The sequence below is a fragment of the Orcinus orca genome, chromosome 6 (genome assembly GCF_937001465.1).
Source record: "Orcinus orca chromosome 6, mOrcOrc1.1, whole genome shotgun sequence".
Taxonomy (NCBI): domain Eukaryota; kingdom Metazoa; phylum Chordata; class Mammalia; order Artiodactyla; family Delphinidae; genus Orcinus; species Orcinus orca.
Window position 1 is genome coordinate 57,246,344 of NC_064564.1, and position 19,702 is coordinate 57,266,045.

General features: G+C 39.8%; 1 protein-coding gene and 1 non-coding gene across 22 annotated transcripts in view; both read left to right on the forward strand.

Moving 5' to 3' along the window:
• NFIB (nuclear factor I B) overlaps positions 1-19,702 on the forward strand; it is a 442,099-nt gene that overhangs the window by 264,900 nt on the left and 157,497 nt on the right. The gene's annotated exons all lie outside the window — the stretch shown is intronic.
• Positions 19,572-19,681, forward strand: LOC117203778 (U6 spliceosomal RNA). The gene has a single exon (XR_004486670.1). It is a non-coding gene; the product is annotated as a U6 spliceosomal RNA (small nuclear RNA).

Genomic DNA, 19,702 nt, shown 5'->3' on the forward strand with positions numbered 1-19,702 from the left:
ATAAATGTGGGAGCTACTGAGATGCAGTGGAGTCTCTGCTGGTTGTGGGGGAGAAGGGAACATCTTATGGAGAGGTGGTGTTTTTTTGTTTCTTTTCCATTATAGTTTATTACAAGATATTGAATCTAGTTCCCTGGGCGGTATAGTAGGTCCGTGTTGTTTATCTATTTTGTATATAGTAATTTGTATCTGCTAATCCCAAACTCCTAATTTATCACTCCCTCATCCCTTTCCCCTTTGGTAACCATAAATTTGTTTTCTATGTCTGTGAGTCTGTTTCTGTTTTGTAAATAAGTTCATTTGTATCATTTTTTTAGATTCTATATATAAGTGATGTCATATGATATTTGTCTTTCTCTGTCTGACTTACTTCACTTAGTATGATAATCTCTAGGTCCATCCATGTTGCTGCAAATGGCATTATGCCATTCTTTTATGGTTGAGTAGTATTCCATTGTATATATCCGTACCACATCTTCTTTATCCATTCATCTGTTGATGGACATTTAGGTTGCTTCTTTGTCTTGGCTATTGTAAATAATGCTGTTATGAACATTGGGGTGCGTGTATCTTTTCGAATTAGAGTTTTCTCCAGATATATGCCCTGGAGTGGGAATGCTGGATCATATGGTAACTCTCGTTTTTTAAGGAACCTCCATTCTGTTTTCCGTAGTGGCTGCACCAATTTACATTCCCACCAACAGTGCAAGAGGGTTCCCTTTTCTCCACACCCAGAGAGGTGGTATTTTTAATTGATCTCAAGACATGGGTTTTGTCAAGTGTGTGGGTTTTGTCAAGTGTGTGGGTTCAAAACATGGGTTTTGTCAAGCATTTAGACCAGGTGAACGGCGTGAGGAAAAGTCAAAGGGCGGGAAAATGCAGGAGCAGTTATGCAGTGTGGCTGGAATACAGAACTTATACATGGGGCAGCAGGGGCCATATGGGAAAAAATACAGTGTGGTTACCTCATGGGGGGCTTTGAACTTTGGCCTGAGCTCTATGTACTTACTGTACTAACTCCTCAAAGGTATCTGGAGGCAGCTCCCAGGATATTACTTATTCTCAGAAGAGAATTTCAGACAACTTGACTTAAAACATTTTATTCGTGTGTTATTTCTTCACTGTCAAAAGGATCAGAATTTCCCTTTCTGTTTTCCTTCTGGGATTTTTTTGGGCGTATTGTCCTAGTCAGAGAAAAGCACACGTGACACACATACAGGCTGTTCTCTCTTTGTACATTTCCAGCCTTCCTTGAAACAGTCATCTTGAGAACTGTCAGATTATCCAGCTATAATCTAATTGGTAGTGACTGCTTAGTCCCTTTGCACCAAAGAACTTGTATCTAGCAAGCTTCTCTCTTTCAAACATTTGTTAGTTCATTAAAGATGTTATGTTAGAGGTATACTATGATGATGCATCTGAGAAGCAAATGAAAGACCAGGACAAAAGACAAGTTGAATAGTCAAAGATGAGCTACAACCATCAGGGAGAGATAACTATAGCACCTGATTTTGATTGAATAAGTGGTGATCACATGGATTTTGAAGTTGTTGCCAATCTCCTTAAACTTTTTTCATGGATGGAATAAATGAAAGTTACGAAGCATTGATGTAAAAATAATTTTTTTGGGGGGTCTCTTTTCCTTCCTTTTGTCCTAAGGATCTTCCTTCCCATCTCCCTCTCATCCTCCCTCTCCAGTCTTTTCTTACTGAGCCACTTCCTTGACAGATTGACGTTTGATTGTAAAGGTTTACCTTGATTTAATACAGGTGGTTGTCATGGGTGCAGTCTTTTGCTGCAAGGAGATGGATAGGCCGTCCACTGCCGCCTGCCTCCACAATGAAGCTGTGGCAGAAAGGAACATGGCAGGGTCCATTAGGAAACCTTAAGACACCTTGTCTTCATAATCATCTTCTCAGTCACTTTGTTCAGAGGCTTCCCCAAGGTAATTTTTAGTAAGCATGTACCCATTAGTGAATAGTAGAGAATTCATTCACTCATTCATTCATCAAACATGGACTGTGTTTAATGCTAATAGTACAGTTAATGGAATTATTATCTTTCTTTATTTTTCTTTTGCATGTTAAAACTGAAGCAGTTTCTGTTTTGTTTTAAAAATTGTCATAATTCTTACACTAGTGCATATTTTTTCTCAGCAGTTTTACTGCTTTATGTACCAACAGGAAAGGGAAAGGATGGAAAAAGCTAAATATCAAAAAAAAAAAACCCCTAAATATCATGATAATATAGAAAATCTTTGTGTAATATTTTTAACTTTTAAAATATTTTCAAGACTTAACCTCTTTAAAAATGAGTTTTTAAAATGAATTCATCATAAATAGGTCTCACAGTGCCCTAAGAAAGAAATAATAAAGAGGGAAACTGGAAATAGTTTAAGGTACTTAAAGCATTGGGAAATAAATTCCAGACTTTGAAAGGGAAGTCCACAGGCTATACCAGCCCTTTTACTCTTCCTGACACTTATACTTTCTCCTAGAGGAAGGAAAGGTTAAAAAGTGGGTCTCATTTTTATTTCTCTGCCTTGTGTTTTGGGGAGTGAAATGGTTTCTCTTTTTGAGAGATAAGGGTAACCACAGTTTTAAAAACTGGCTACCCCTTGGATGCATGCGGTCTTGCAAATCCTGTAGCAACTGAAACATCTCCAGATAGATGTAAAAATTAATTAATGCCTTACTACCATGTAGGGAATGTGGGCACATGTGGATAAAGCTGACTAAATCCCACAGAGTTTGTGCAGCTCGCCTATTAAACCTCAAATAAATGTAAGAGGAGTGAAAGCCAAGGCCTGTTTTCTGTTGTTTTCCTACCCAGCTGGTTATTTATAAAAGTTGGACCTGTTTGTTTTTCGGCTCTAAGTGTCCCCTGTCCAGGGAGCCTGAGTCATTCCTGGTCGTGGAGTGGACTCCGGGGCACAGGACGCTGTGCAGGATCTGGGTCGCTGGGACTGACAAACGGATCAGCTGCCCTTGCACGGGAGGCTCCGGAGGCCCCTGGGCCCTGGTGACAAGGCCCAGCACCTCTGTGTCTCCGTGACCTCTACCAGTGAAGTGCCGGCCTCGCTCACTGATACCATTCGCAGGAACCTGAATGACTGGTTAGTCTGGTCAGAAGAAAATAGCACTGACATCATGTGATTCTGGCAAAGTAAACCACATTGGAACTTGGCCTTTGAATACCCAAGGGTCTGGCAGCAATCTCAGGGGTTGGCTGGGAGCCCCATTGAGTTCACTAGTAATCAGTTGACTGCTGAGCTGGACAAGCTGCCCTAGTTTTCCTGACAAGCTCTGTCTAAAAGAATGATGGGCAGTCTGCCATTAGGATTTTTGAGCAGAGTTGCTAAAGATTAACTCTTTAGCTGCTGTCCATATATCACGGCAAGCAATTAGGTACAACTTTGGAGGGAAGGTTCCAATTCCTCATTCAGTTCTTGCACACAGAATTCCTGTCTTGCACAACAAACACCTATAGGCAAGGAGGAGCTCTGTAAAGCCCTTTATGTGTATGTTTCAAAGGAATGCCAAGTGGATGAGTTTTCCTTGAAGTTTCTAGTTTGTTCTTTTTAAACAAAATTCCATCATTTTTAATTATGCAGAAAGTCAGATTTGCATCTCAGCCATCCCTTGGGAATAGATATTACCTAAGAGAAGCCTTTGAAAAACTATGAACATTTAATGTTTATTTAGTATGATCAATGTATCCATGCATGTTCTTTCCAATAAAACTTGATAATTCAGAGTATTCTAGAAGAAAGGAAGTATTTGCAGTCAGTGTGTCCTAGTCCAAAGAGACCCCTTTTTGGGGATAAACCTGACTTCTCAAGGTGCTTATCTGCTTATCTTTCTCTGGGAAAGGTGATACGTTAGTATCTTTTATTCCTTTTCTCACAAAGGTAAATTAAGATACAATTGATAGAGTTAAACAGGTTGATCAAATAATTCTATATGTTGTTCTCCCAGTGATGCATTTGGTATGTTTAATCTTGCTTTATACTGGTATTTCCCCTAAGGCACACTGTTTTCTGCAGATACGGTGACGGTCTCTCTTAGCCACCAAAGTTCTGTGACGGGACTTCAATACTCCCTTATATAGTCAGATGGCAGCAGTGGTGGCCCTATCGTGGGAGTGCAGTTCCAGTGATACATTGTGTGTCTTGGTCCACATTTGGGAGTTTTAATGGCAAAAGCTGAGGTTCTGGACTTCTTTCTTCCTCTTGGGTCCAGGCTTTCATTCTGACTCCACTCTGATCTTTTCTTCCAGAGAGCCATACTTGAGGAATGGTACAATGCCTCTCTCATGTTGAGGAGGTTTGTGACATTAGCCATCAGAGAATTTATATAAAGGGAACGGAAAGCTAACATATGCTCAGATGTTGTTTAATGAACTCTTCCTGGCCCCCACACCTCTTGTCTCCCTTCCCCCAGCACAATATCGCTCCATGGGCCATAGCCTCAAAAGAACCCTCCTCCACGGCAGAGCTAAACATTGAGAGTGATAGCCTCTCAGGTGCGTAGTTAACGGAACGTTTTAGTGAGTTTTTGATTTGGCTTGTCACCCTAAGACTCATCAAGAGAAGATGAAAGCGACTCAGGGGTTTTGAATAAGGGTTTACAGATAGGTGACACCTTTGAGTGCGTTTGTTCCTACCGGGTGTGGTTTGGGGGGTGAGCCAGTGGAAATACCCACAAGACTTTGACATTCCTGATGCTATTCCTTCAAGGTCCAGGGATGCGTCTGTCTAGCCCTTTGCGTGGGGACAGAATCACCACTGTTGCCAGGCCCTCATTTACCCCAAGAATGGACTTGGGGGTGGTGAAGGAGTGGTCCAGAGATGTAGGTTACCCTTCCTCCTTCCTTTCTTCTCCCACCTCCCTCTCTTTTCCCTCTCCTTTGTTTTTTAAACATTACTTACCTTAGCATCTGCTTTCACCAGGCAATACCCAGTGAAGAGCAAAGCAGTGCTTGCCAGCACTCAGGGAGTTGCTAGTCTAGTGGGAGACAAAGATGTCTCTAATCAGATGCTCACAAAACTAAACACAGAATGAAGAATTATGGTCAATAGTTTGATGGAGAGGCAAATGATGACAGAACGACACAAAGCAAGGGGATCTTATTGTATACCAGTGACATTTCTGGGTAATACCATTTCTTGGTAATACTTAAGAAAATCAAGAAGTTAGATCTGAGGTTGGATCTCAGCTCCACAACTTACTATTTCAACTTGATCAGTAGACTTAAGCTCTTTGAGTCTTAAATTTCCTTATCAGTAAAGTGAGGATAATAATATCTACTCCCCAGAGTAGATATTATATGTGATTGGAAATACTAACTTTGAAACATTTGGTTGACACAGTTGAGAATTTAACAAAATTATCTGTTATTATTAATGCTATAGTTCAGTGAACTAAATTAAAGATATCCTATGGGTTTTTTCCCCTGTCATTAAAATGCCACTGACAGCCTAGTTTAGTGCATACCCATGGTTTCCAGAACCTGTCTACTGAAACGTTATGAGAAATTAACCAATGTCTCAGGCTGTCTTGACACTAACATGGACATTCCTGTAGTTTCATCCACTAATTTAGCTTAACATTTTTAGGTATGTAATAACCCATTGACATTCCCTGAAAAATGCTGCCTGTAGCTTTGTCTCTCTTTCCTAACTTTTCTCTCTGTTTACTTCCAGGGGTCCTTTTGGTCACTGAAAAGTGTCAGATTCTTGCTGGCGTTCAGGTTGTATATTAATTGTAAGTGTCAGGAACTGAAGTCGTACAAGCTGAAGCGAGAAAGGGAATTTACTGCCTGATGTTAACTGAAAAGTTCAGTGCATCCTCAGGTGTAGCTTGATTCAAGTCCTCTGAAGATGTAACAAGGAAGGTTCTCTGACTCCCTTCCGACGCTCTTGTCTTGGTTACCTTCCTTCTTGGGCAGGCTCCCCCTTCATGGTGGAGAGCTGCACGTTTACCTTCCATCAGCTGAGCGCCTCCAGTGGGAAGGAAAGTGATCCCTTCTCAACAGTTCCAGCAAAAGTTCCTGGGCTGGCTCTCATCCAGCCCCCTGAGCCAGTCACTGAATTGGTACACCATTGTCATTGGCAAGGCCCACTCGCCTGCCTGCTCTTGGAGCTAGGGGGATGAAGACAGGACACCTAAGGGACATGATCGCAGACGGGGGGTGGGTGAGTGGCCCCCGGAGGAAAATTATTGATATTACTACCAGGAAGTCGTAAATGGTGTACAGTCAACACCCAAACCAAACAAACAAACAGGCAGAAATCCCACTATAGATAAGAAGAGGTAAATCACCCATTCTTGCTTTCAGTTTAGGTGGGAGTGAAATTGTTGAGGAGGTGACAGCGAGGCTTGGTACCAGCTAAGTATTGTCTTGACTCTGTGTCAGGCAGCGGGCTGTATCCTTCTGTATCTTACTTCTGATATTCACAATAACCCTACGAGGTAAGTATTAAAATCCTCCTTTAATAAACTAGGAAACTGACATCTAGTGAGATTGTATAAGGTTTGAAGCTAAACAGCTAGTCAGTGGTGGAGGCAGGCTCCAGCCCCCATCTTTCCTACTCCAAAGCCCATGCTTTGGAGACATCAGATCCCCGATTGTCATGTTGCCCTGCAACAGTGCCCAGGCCGTGTCAGGTAGCCCTCCAGGCCTGAGGCAGTGCAGAGCCGTGCCACTTATGCCTAGATTACTGGCACATTTTTCTGTGGACGTAGAGTAGGCTTCTCTTCCAGGGCAAGGTTTTGAAAGCCAGGACTTTAGAATTCTGTTCCAGTATGGGCACCGGCTCTCACTGGATTATTGGATGACTCATGGAAAGCCTCACACCCTTAGTCTCCTTTGTCTGTAAATTGGTGACAAAACTGTTACTGTTGGGAGATTAATTGGTCTGCTTGAAAAGTTATATATACTGAGCATCACACCAGACATTTGAAAAATCAGTCCCACCATTTAATCCTGGATTGCTCAAGTTCTTTTGACCAGGGTATGTGTCTTAGGTCCTGCTGCCATAACAAAATACCAGAGCTTGAGTGGCTTAAACAACAGATACTTATTTTCTCACAGTTCTGGAGACTGGAAGTCAGAGATCAGGGTGCCTGTATGGTCGGGTTCTGGTGAGAGCTCCCTGCCTGGCTTGCAGGTGGCTGCCTTCTTGCTGTGTCCTCATGTGTCAGAGGGTGAGAGCTAGCTCTCTAGGGTCTCCTCTTAAAAGAACACTAATCCTGTCATATCAGGGCCCCACCCGTATGACGCCATTTAACCTTAATTACCTCCATAAAGGCCCTGTCTTGATATATAACCACATCAGAGTTTAGGGCTTTAACATATGAATTTGGGGGAGACCCAGTTCAGTCCATGGCAGTAGGATATTAGTGGTTTTATATGAACCACACATCTGCATTGCTATGTCCCTCTAACCCTTTACATCTGTTAATGGCACTGAATAAGAGGGCTTGGTATGGGATATTTCCCTTTTTTTTGGCCATGCCAGGCAGCATGCAGGGCCCCCTACAGTGGAAGCATGGAGTCTTAACCATTGGACTGCCAGGGAAGTCCCTAGGGTATTTCCTGATACTCATTTATTAATTTTGGGCAAGGTGATTTTCAGTTACTCATTGAAGTTCCCAGTTAGAGCAACAGATTTTAGAAAATGATGTGACAAACATGTGGGTATTCACTCTACAAATCCAGATGTGAGATGTATAGAAATAGAGGTATTAACAAAGCGTCTGAAAACTCAGAGGAAGAAATAATCCAGGGTCAGCTGGGCAGGGAAGGCTTCAGAAAAGTGAATCTTGGTATCACAGGATAAATGGGATTTCACAAGATATAGGGCAGAGAGGCCTATCTGATGGCTGGGACACAGTCCTGTATGATAGAACTTGCTGTACCCAAGGAAGGGGGTATGGAGACCAGTGGAAGCTGTCTCCCAGCTAATTGAATCAGAATTTGGAGTCCCTCAGTTACCTGCCCATCTGGATTTTATTCTAGAGTGGAAAGCCCTGGAAGGCCTTATGGAAAAGGGGAAGTATCATAGTTCGACCTGGGCTTTGGCCAGGCACAGTCTTAAAATATAGAAAACCTAGAGAGCCTAAAGTTGGAGGTCTAGCACATGCTGTTCCTGCCACGTAGAATGCCTTTCCCTCTCTTTGTGTACCCACCAAACTCCCATTCACCCTCAAAACATTGTTCTGGAGCAGTGTCCACGCTAAAGGTGTTCCTGACCTGTCCAAATAGAATAGTCTCTCCCTCTTGTGCCCTCCTTCTATAGTTTACGTGGGTCTATTATTGCTTGTATAACATCATAGTATAATTATGTGTTTACAAATCTCTCCCACTACTTGACACAAAGAACCTTGACAGAAGGGCTTGCATGGTTTTTTTTTTTCCTGTTTTCTTTTGTTCTGTTCTATTTTGCATTCAAAGTGGACAGTGCTTGGCACATTGTTGGTGCTCTATTCATATTTGTTGAACACAACAACCAAGCTGCACTAGGGCTACTGTGAAAATCAGGAGAGAAGCAAGGACATGGAAAAGGCTGCATTGGTAGGACTAGAAAGGGGGGACACGCTATGGGTATAGGAAGAGGAATTGGGGATGACCCTGAGGTTTCTAACTTGGTCATCTTGGTAAATGTCAGTTCCCTCAACAGAGACAAGGAGCATGAAAGATGCAAAATTTGGAGGTGAGAGAATGAGTTTGGTTTTTTGGTTACTTAGGAACATTCCAAGTGGTGATGTCTGGTAGACAAATGAAAATACAGCTTTGTTGTTATCTCAGACCTTTGAAGCCAAGGGTTTGATTGCCACTGCAGAGGGTGAGAAAGTGGGCCAAGGATGTAGCTTTGGGGAAGGCTGACGTTTAAGGAAATGGTAGAAGCACTGGGATTAACAAAGGAGAATGGAAGTAGAAGTCCCAGAAGTAGGAGGAGAATCAGGACAGCTCAATGTCATAGAATCAAAGAGATGAGAGAAGGGGCACATGTTAGACCTGTCTGGCCAGTGAGTTTTATCATGAATTCTTTAATAGTAAGAAGAACAATAGTAGCAAGAATAATAATAACAGTACTTACTGTTTTCTCAGTGCTTGCTATGTTCCAGGTATTTTGCTAAATGCTTTTCTTGCATCTCATTTAATTCAAACCTTAAGCCTGTTATCCTTAAGCAGACTTGCAAATTCAAACTGAGAGGTTGGATAATTTATCCAAGGCCAAACAGCTGAGCATTGGAACTAGGCATGCTTTGCGAACTTACAAATACCGCAGAGCATACTAAGCAGTTACTTGATTTTACTTTTTGGAGGGAGGAATTCTGCAGGATAGTATAGAGATTAAAGTTTTTTGCAAAACTTAACTGTATATGGAATCTAAGAAAAAAAAAGGTCATGAAGGACCTAGGGGCAAGACGGGAATAAAGACACAGACTTACTAGAGAATGGACTTGAGGATATGGGGAGGGGGAAGGGGAAGCTGTGGCAAAGTGTGAGAGTGGTATGGACATATACACACTACCAAACGTAAAATAGATAGCTAGTGGGAAGCAGCCGCATGGCACAGGGAGATCAGCTCGGTGCTTTGTGACCACCTAGGGAGGGGGGTGGGAGGGAGACGCAAGAGGGAAGAGATATGGGAACATATGTATATGTATAACTGATTCACTTTGTTATAAAGCAGAAACTAACACACCATTGTAAAGGAATTATACTCCAATAAAGGTGTTAAAAAACAAACAAACAAACAAAGAAACAAACTTAACTGTAGTCATCCCTGTTAACTCAAAAGACATGTAATTCTTTCTCTCTTACTTGGGTGAGAGGATAAGTGGATGATTTACATTTTTTTGAACTTCTATCATTTAAATCAGCTGATTGAAAATATATCCATCCAACTGCACTAGTATATGGTATATATATATGTACATGTATACACACACACATACACATATATGTCTACACACACGTACATATTTTGAAGTATAGTCGATTTACAATGTTGTGTTAGTTTCAGGTGTACAACGAAGTGATGCAGTTATACATATGTGGTATATATTTTAACTTTGTTTTCTGTTGTAAGGTCATTTAAAAATAACGCTTTTCTACCATTTCCCCTACAACCTGACATTTTATATAGTAAAGGGCATTGTTTAACTGGAAAGAGAAACCTGGATATTTCTAGCAGTTATGTGGTTTAGTGATTTCATGTTGCGTTGTATGCTTAAGACACGTACACAGTAGTAATTCCTGAAAATATTGGCTCATAATTGCTGCACTCTTATTGATGTATTTTCATATATAATTCAGGAAAGAAAAATTATTGCATGTGATAGATTAGTATTACCACATAAAAGTACTGATTTGTGTATCCTGTTTTAGTGCATTGCTAGTTCTCAAGAGATATCTATACAGTAATTTCTAAGAAACCAGACAGTTTAATTTTGCTATTGGTGTCAGGTTAAAGCATTGGTGTATGTTTGCAGCTGTAGCTGTGGCTTCATCTGGTCCTTGTGCAGGACACCTTTGAGCAGCAAGGATTCTGTTCTGGGCTCACCCAGACAATTACTCTCACCCGAGCCTTAGCACTTGTGGTTTCCTGGCCTTTGAGTGGGTGAGTATCTCCAGCTTTCAGGCCATCTGAGGTTAGGTTGAGATTTCTCAGAAAGAACTGTTAGAAGAAGTATGGTGAGGGAAATGAAGGACAATACGATACCATATAAAGAAATGGATGAACGCAAGTTTGTTCATTTGTTTGACTTTTGAACCTTAATTAGGTGAATCTAACCATAGATTGATTTTCTGGCTGCACTTGAAGACTCATTTATGTCCAGTTTATCTTCCCTCAAAAAAAAAAGCAACAAAGGGAAAGCCTACCCTTAATCTAGATCCTGGAAGGGGTCAGGAATTGGGGTAGAGAAGGAAGGTCAAGACAGCTGTGATTGCTGTTTTTTATCCACCTGGTGGCTTCTCTTTCTCAGTTACATTTGTTTTGGAGTCACATGCCAGATTCTGCACTTTCAAGCACCTTATAATGCAGAATATGATCTTTTTTTAAAAGGTAAGGTAAATAGTTTCTACTGCTCTTTCCAATCGTTGGCTATCCTCACTCTGTTAGAAGTCAGAAAACCTCTTGGAATTTTCATCACGTGATTGGTTTTCATAGTTTCTGTGTCTATAGAGAGAGAAAGAATGAGATTTAAGTTTTTAAACTGTAGACTTGATGACTAAAATATTCGCAAACTTGGTTAAATCCGTGATCTCTTTATGTAAGTACTGGATTTCTTTCAAGGTGCTGTCTTCTTACCAACATACTGTGCAAATAACTGCAGTTTAATATAGAGATAACTTGATGTGGTTAGATTTGGTAAACCCTCTTATCTTTCCAACATGCATCGTTTATTTAAAATGCATAGGCATATGTTCAGAACAAAGTTATTTTCAGTGCATATATATTCATTAGCCTGTGTGTGAAAGAACATTTCAAATAACAACCATCTTGATACTTGGTTTTCTTTCAAAACTTTCTTCCCTCTCCACCTTGGTTTAATTGAACCCTAGGCCTGAACTCGTGAACGCATTCCCATGGAGCCAGGGTACATTCGAACGTCTCAGACTGATACAAAATTGCTTTGTTGATCATATACCCATGCATGATAAGATATGCATAAGAAGAAATCTGGTACAGAAGTATAAATAATACTTATCTTTAAGCCAGCATCTGTCATCTGCTTCAGCAGACAGTGCTTGCTTTCTTCCTAGCACAAAAAGGGCTGAAAGATTTATGGAGTAGCTTTGTTTGTGCTCCATGATGCTTAATCAATTTTTATTAAATTCTAAATTAAAACTTGGCTTTCACTACATCTCTGACGTAGAGCACAAGGGGAGAGATCATGGTGCCCTGAAAAGGTTAGGCATGGGTGATCTGAATCCTCGATCTATTTCTTCCTGCAGGACTTTTCTTAATAACTTTTATAAGTCTGACCAAATCCTTGTAGGCTTGAGTAGGAAAAGATAAATACAACACAAACTTTAGACTTTTAAGACTTCTAGGGAGAGGGGGGATTTGTAGTTTGTTTTTAATACTCTCATGCATGTTCTAATATCTGAGAAAAGAACACATCAATGATTTCAATGTGCAGGTAATGTGCTTACTTTGCATGTAGAATGGTTTGATAAGTGAAGACTCACTAGTTATGCTTACTGAGAATTCTTAAAGTTTTTGGTAATCGAGGCTTAACATGTTAAGCATCTGATGGAGACCTGGGCTTTGCAGCCTTTTTCTGCCTAGTTTACCTTGTAAGTTCTACATTTGCAATTTTCTGGTCTTTTCATACAGATGCTTTTTGTTGAGTATCAGCATATGGTAGGAGGCCCACTCAGAGAAGCCAGTTTATAGATGACCATCTTATTATCTCTGTAACCTTATGTATATAGGAAACCTAGATTCATGAGTCAAATTGAATTTTTCTTTTTCAGGTAAAAGTCAAAAAAATTATACTTGTGATTGGTTTTCTTACATTCTGTATCTGTAAGGAGAGGAAGAATGAGATTTAATTAAAAATATAGTTTTCTGTTAAATACTGATATTTCTGGTTGTGAATTTACTTTTTCTTACATCTGGTATATACCAGACTAACCTGTACATATTATTCCTTTGGAAACATATCTGTGAGCCCTGATCCAAAAGTAGTTTATGTATCTACATTTCAAAGTATAAAGTTTCTTGAAGAGAAGGGGGTAGGGGTGGACAACCATGAAATTTGTTAATTATTGTTTATTTTCTAGGAAATATGGCAAGCTGTAAACTTAAGATCAGAATATCTGTGTTTTTGAATTATTTAATATGCTAGAACAGTGAATTAAAGAAAAATTTGGAAGCCAGTCCCACCGTGCCCAAAGAATATTAATAATTCATGCAGCTCTTCCTCTCCCATCACTTATCTTTTCATTGCCACATTTGTACTTTTGTCTTATACATTGCCATGTTTTTCGTTATAAATGCCAAGTGTAGATGTAGATGCCCATATTGACATATTCTGCTTATCGACTTACTACCTAAGTCTTGACATTTCCCTAGCCTTGGTATTGCCTGGTATGCCATGCATATATAGCTAGGGTTGCGGTCTTTGATGATCTGGAATTATTCAGAAGCTCTGCCTGGAATGGTTAAATGGAAGGTTACTTCTGAATACATTTGCTCCTCACTTGCCTACAATATATTTGGTGCCTGAGTGTATTCTTACCATATGCCTTCTTTCTCAGCTGCTGTGATTCAGAAAGACCCTTTGGAATTACTGTGAGAGTAGGGAAGAAACCCTGGATTACCAAAAATTAAGACAGCCCAGCTCAACTTGATATGCAAATTAGCTTTGAGGATGCAGTGTAGTTGGTCCTGGCTTCCTAACCTTAGCACTGCATCTTACACTGTCACTTGCCAGTTCTACCACATTGTGATACTTAGAGCCTGTATAGCTAGAGAGGTTGTCTGCTTTCTGTGTTTCTGTGGAGTAATTTTGAGTAGATGAACTGAGGCGTGGGAGAGATTGCCAAATGAGGTAGTGATGATGGCTAAAGAGACTTGGACTTAGGGAGTGCTTTCTGGCAGAAGTTCAGCTCAGACAGTATCGTGTTTTTGACCATGGTACTTTAGACACTCTGCCAAGTGTTTGTAACGAGATAGGGCTGTTACTATACTTTGCTTTTAACTTTACTTTTGCATACAGTACGCCATTCTTGTTTTATAAACTGTGTCGCATACTTTTTGTACCTCTATAAACAAGTGAAGCTGTTGAGTTTTTGGATAAAGTTTGAAGCAGTCTTGTGTTGCTTCCTCTTTGCTTTATGCTCCAAGTTGAGAGCTGAATAGTGAGATCTTTTTTCACACCATTTATAATGCGATGCACATTTTGAAGGCAATTTAAATTCTTTTGGCTCCCCAGCCATATGCTTCAAAATGGAAGCATTATACATGTATGGATAGGGGAATAGGTAGGAAATTGGAGTGTAAAGATATATGGCTGGGTATGTTGTAGGGTAATACTATCCAGAGAGAAAGAGAGAGAGAGAGAAGGGAGGGGGGCATGTTTCACTCTCTAGGAATTTTTCCAAACTTTAGGCCCAATTTTGCTGAAGCAAATAATATTACACAAGAAGTTTAAAATGTTTCCACAGGCTATACAAGAACCTTTATCCATGTAATTTATATGTCTAATGAGATTTTGGAACCTTACCGGTGTATTATTTGAGAAATTGGCAATATAGTCAAGAGGAATGAACTTTAAGGTATAATTTTTAATGGAAGGACAAAAACTAATATAAGCTAAAACTATAGTCCTGTTTCATGATTACATTTTTCCTTTTTTTCTTTTTTTTGAGGATTTTATTTTTCTCCATTCTCACCTTTGCCCCTCAGTTTTTCTCAGTTTATTTCCACATTGGAAAAGTGAAGTGTAATATTCTCCTTAACACAGAAACCCTTTCACTCTGTCTCTCTGGAGACTCTTTTTATTGTTTTCATAATCCATTCTGCCTGAGTAGAAAACACCAGATTTCTCCAATGTTATGAAAATAATTTTTACTTTGCTTAGATGGAAAGATCCTGTTTCTGAACTTTCTCGGTATAATCATGTAAATTTCTTGTGGTTACGTCACATTGATCACAAGGATATCGTTATATATAAATTAATTTGGCTGGTCTGTGGATTGATATGCTTATAATATATTTATGTTAGACCAGGGGCCCCTTTCTCATTCTCGTTTAAACCTTGCTTCCTCATCTTATTTTCTTTCCCTTTTCCATCATAGATCACAAGTGACTTCTAATATTAGATCAGATACAGTACATAGTTCCTTCTATAACTTTCATCAGAAATGGGAGTGCTGTGTCAATCCAGGTGTTACTATAATGTACTTTTTCCTGAAGAAAATAGCCTGTAGGTTAAGTATACCTCTGAAGCTTTTTTTATTTAGAATAATATTCCTAAAATACACACACACACACACACACACACACACACACACTGTTTTCTCCTTTGCTTACTTTACACTTACAATTTATATATTGTTTTCTTTGCAACTGTTCTATAAAAAATAGTTTTCAAAGTTAAATTACTGTTCTAACATTTTAAAAGTAAAATACCACAAATCTTTTGGGTTAAATCATGGGGAATCATTTTGTTCTTTACAACAGATTTCTTAATTTTCATTTCTTAGATCCCTATGTCATGGGATACATTATTGGCCACTTTTATAGAATACAAATTTCTTTTAAACTTCATGGTCTAACATAACAGCCTTTAAATAATTACCATGTGGTGTACTTTCACCATCAGTTGACTTTATGTTGTTTAGGAAACACATGGGAGAGCTGGGAATTAGGAAACAAAAGAGAGAGAGAAAGAAAAAAACAAGAAGGACCTGAATTTCGGTCATTCATTCATTTATTTTTGAGAAGGGGTGGAAAAGCCCACAGATTCGTATCTCAGTAGGGTGAAGTTGTGTTACTGTTTATCTGTACCTTTTTCCCCCTGTGGCAAGAGACGTGAAGAATAGACACTCACTCCCAAAGACACCAAGTTCCAAAGCACTGACTCATGAGCCCACAATGAAATCCTAGGATGCAGCCATTTCCTACCTTTGTTTGGAAATGAACTGATTGGACCAGGCGGATGTAAGCCCTCAGCTGCAGAGCTTTACAGAAGGAAATGCTTTGGGTCTCTCTTAGGTACTGGATGCTGTTGAGCCACTTCTTTGTATTTGATGGGATCAGCCAGCGTGAAAATGTTTCCTAGCATGTAAAAAATTCAGACCAGGGCCATTCTGAGTGTTTGTGCTTATATAGTCTCCACCTGATGGCAGAGAGAAGCATCCCCCTCCTTTTCGTGCAGTGCATTTTAATTACGAGTTTATGTATCAAACTCATCACCCTGGTTCTTTCTCTCTAGCTTAGTCTCACTTGTTTGCAGTCTCCCCATCTTGTGGTGACTTCCTGGGGCTGTAAGCCCTGGCCCCTGCCTCCCTCTCCTGCCCAGGTCACACTCCCCCTGCTCTCTTAGCATCCGCAGCGCTGGCCTTCTCGCCACTCCTCCAGCACTTTGCTCTCCCTGTTCTTGCTGCTGGGTAAGCCTTTCTCCCCAGATCATTGCAGGGCTTGTCCCCTCACCTCATTCAGAGGTATGCTCAGAGAGGCCTTCTCCCACCACTCCATCCATTGCTCCCTCCTCCAAGCCTCTTTTCCCTTACTCTGCTTGACTGTTCACCCTATAGCTCCCTGGCATATTTTATATTCACCTGTTTCCTGGTTTACTGCTTCTCACCCCCACCAGCTGTTAGCCTCATGTGGGTTGGAACTTCCATCATTTAGCACTCTTTTGCCTGGGCCTAGAACATAATAGAACATAGGTCTAGTACCTAGCACAATGCAGAACCTGGCAGATTCACAATAATGCCTGTTGAATGAACAACGTAGACCTGATAGAGATGGCGCTTACCTCTTCTACTGGGCCGTTTGACAAGTTATATAGCTTCTGGGTGCCTTGGCTTTCCCATTGGATGAGTGGGGACAACATTTTGCATACCTCAGAGGCATCATGGGAAGTTGAAGAATGGTAAGTGAGCTTTAATCACGAGGAATAAAAGATCAAACATGAATTTTCTTTTATGAAACGGAGCTCTGAAATAATGAAAAGGGTCTGTGCCCGATGGGCAGGGATATATCTTAGATACTCAGGATTTTCCGTGTATGTGCTGTTCCTGGACACTTTTTCGGTGATATTGCTTGTAATGAGCCTCTGAGGATAGACGAGGAGAGAGCTAAGGATAAGCTTAAGGATAAACTTAAATTTGAAGGATAATTTGGCGGCTGTAGTAAAGCAAGCGAATGAGATAAATGAAAGAAGTTGGCTCTAAAGAGAGCATTTGAAATTCTAGCTCATTGTCGTATTTACCACCTTCAATTCTCAGACCTGATAGTTTTCAGTCAGTAGCCTTTCAGGGATTTTCTGAAGTGTGATTTTACCTTGAATGTATCAGAGCTGGAAATAATTGTTTATGTTTATGCAGTTCATAATTTTGCAGTTTAGTTTGTGTGGGTTAGTGGCCCTACTGTTCAACTGGATGGCAAATCTGTGCTAGGAGGATACCATATGTACAAGTATTTTCTTAAATAATGTTGGCGTTTGCCACTGGTGTTAGGGGAAGAAGGGAAAAAAATGAGAGTAATTCTGGAAGCCCTCCAGTAAGGGGTTAGGAAAGAACTTAGGGACAAATGCTCCTACTTGGAACACAACACCAAATAGTGGTTTTTTTGTGTTTTTTTTTTTTTTTAAGAGAAGCCAAAATTAAACACAGTAGAGTTTACTGTTTGCTAATCAGCATGTGTTTACTTTCTCTTCCAAAACTGAAGTTGCCAACCAATACATTTCCTACCCAGCGCTTGAATCTGTCCAAATAAACATGGGAAGTAGTAAAACAATGACACCACATGAAAAATATATCCTCATTCATTAAATAGAATCCAAAAAATTCTCTGGAATTTAATTCTAGCGATGAAGTGAGAATTGTTTGGTCTACTAAGAGAGGATAGTGACTTCCTGCCTCGGTTAATCCAGCCGAGAAGAATGTGTTTTTAAGTTTCCATACAACTCTACATACATTGGCCTAAACCTGGAGAAACATAAATGGACTATTTCATGGAAACCCCTCACCCACATTCCCAGAGGATGAGGGCATTTTGGGTATAACATAGTTTTATGATAATTGCGAGCATAAGCAGCTTGTAGAATTCAAATAATCAATTTTAATTTCTGTCTCCATCACTAACGATTACTGACAAGGAAGTTCTCAAGATGAAATTATGGAGTCTTCCTCTGGAGACTGCAAACATAAGGAAAAAGAGAAGTTGTAAAGAGATGGTTTTATTTTGTGGTCAGTCAGTTTTGGAAAATAAATTCAAAAGCAGTAGCTACAATCAACAGTACAGAGAACCTTACATTCATAAGGATACCAGTTTACTTTAGCTGTTAGTGAGCAGTTCCATGTAGAATTGTTATCTATAATGTATATGTATATCTTTGTGAAGAAGCTTTGTTGTAGGGATGCAAGATGGAGGTAGAGTGATTACTACGGTATTACTTTTATGGTTTAAATTTGCGTTTAAAAAATACCCAGTGTAGTCTTCATACTAGAGGCCAGACACCCACGGAGCTGACTCCTCTCTTCTATCAAAACCTGCTTTGGGGAAATTAGTCATTTACTCTTTAATTTGAGTTTAAATAAATGCATTGAGCTTTCAGTAGTAATTACATTAAAAACTCTATGAGTATTGTAGAGTTAAGTAGTTCAAGTTCAAGCCTTGGGGAGAAGCGGTGCAGTCTAGTAGGGACAGGCATTCTTTTTGACAGAACCCTTCCTGCAGAGGTGACTGATTCTTTCTCCTTGGGCAAATAAAGCCGGCCCCTTGATCTTTACTATCAGGCAGGTCCCAGTGATGCTTCCGGTGAGCAGCAAAACAAAAGGTAGTCGGTTCTTTGAAGGTGATTTAGCACCTAATTGTTATTCAACATTACATTTTAAGTCATTCTAGCTATTGCAGTACAACAGTGCTTTTTTTTTTTTAATAAGAAATTAATTACCTGAACAAATTTACTTCTTGGATTTAGTTTGGTAAATGGCATATAACCAAATAATAGTTTTGAGTAAAACTGACATCACAGCACATGAAAACCCAGAGGGGTCTTTTAGGATGAGATAGCATATGTCAAAGTCATCAACTAACAGCTGTATAAATATTGGTTGTTGCCCTTGTTATCTAATCTAATCATTTACAGATAAGGAACCTGAGGCCTTTGGCACTAAAAGAATCACCTAGGCTAGGTAAGGAGCAGTCCAGAAGAACTGAGTTCCTAAATACAGAACGCATTCTACTCCATCAGGCTGCCTCCCAAGTTTTAAATGGTATCCCATGAACACCAGATCTTTTTTTTTTTTTTAACTTTTCTGAGCTTGAATTTAAAGAAATAAAATGTAGAGACTTAGTGATTATGTCCTAAAAAACTAGTGTCAACAGCTGCTTTCAACGTTCAACACATACCTTAGTATATATCAGTCAAGCTGTATAAGAAAGTTATTTGTTCTGTGTAACTTTTCATCTGACAATCATATATATTGATATGCACATAGATTTACATACCTATATACTTCCTGGTGTTAGAGAATGAATATATTGTACATGGGAGCATTCTGTGTATCCTTTAAATTGAAGAAGAAAGTGGAAAGATTTTAGAATAGTCATAGAGTTCATTCAGCCAGCCACTCAGTAGTAGTACGGATAGTGGAAATGCAAAGATGAAGAAGACTGACACAGTTCTTGGCTTTATGGAAATCAGTACCTCAAGTAACTGTAGGGTATGGATATAGGGAGACAGTCAGTCAAGTCTGATGAAAGTATGGGGAAAGTTATGGTGTTGAAATATAGAATCTTACGGGGACAGAAAAGAGACAGACGCATACACCAGATCAGTGAAGGCGGCCAGAATAAAAATTAACCAGGGGTGCTTGCTTCGGCAGCACATATACTAAAAAAATAGGAACGATACAGAGAGGATTAGCATTGCCCCTGCGCAAGGATGACATGCAAATTCGTAAAGCATTCCACATTTTTATATGACCCAGCAATCCCACT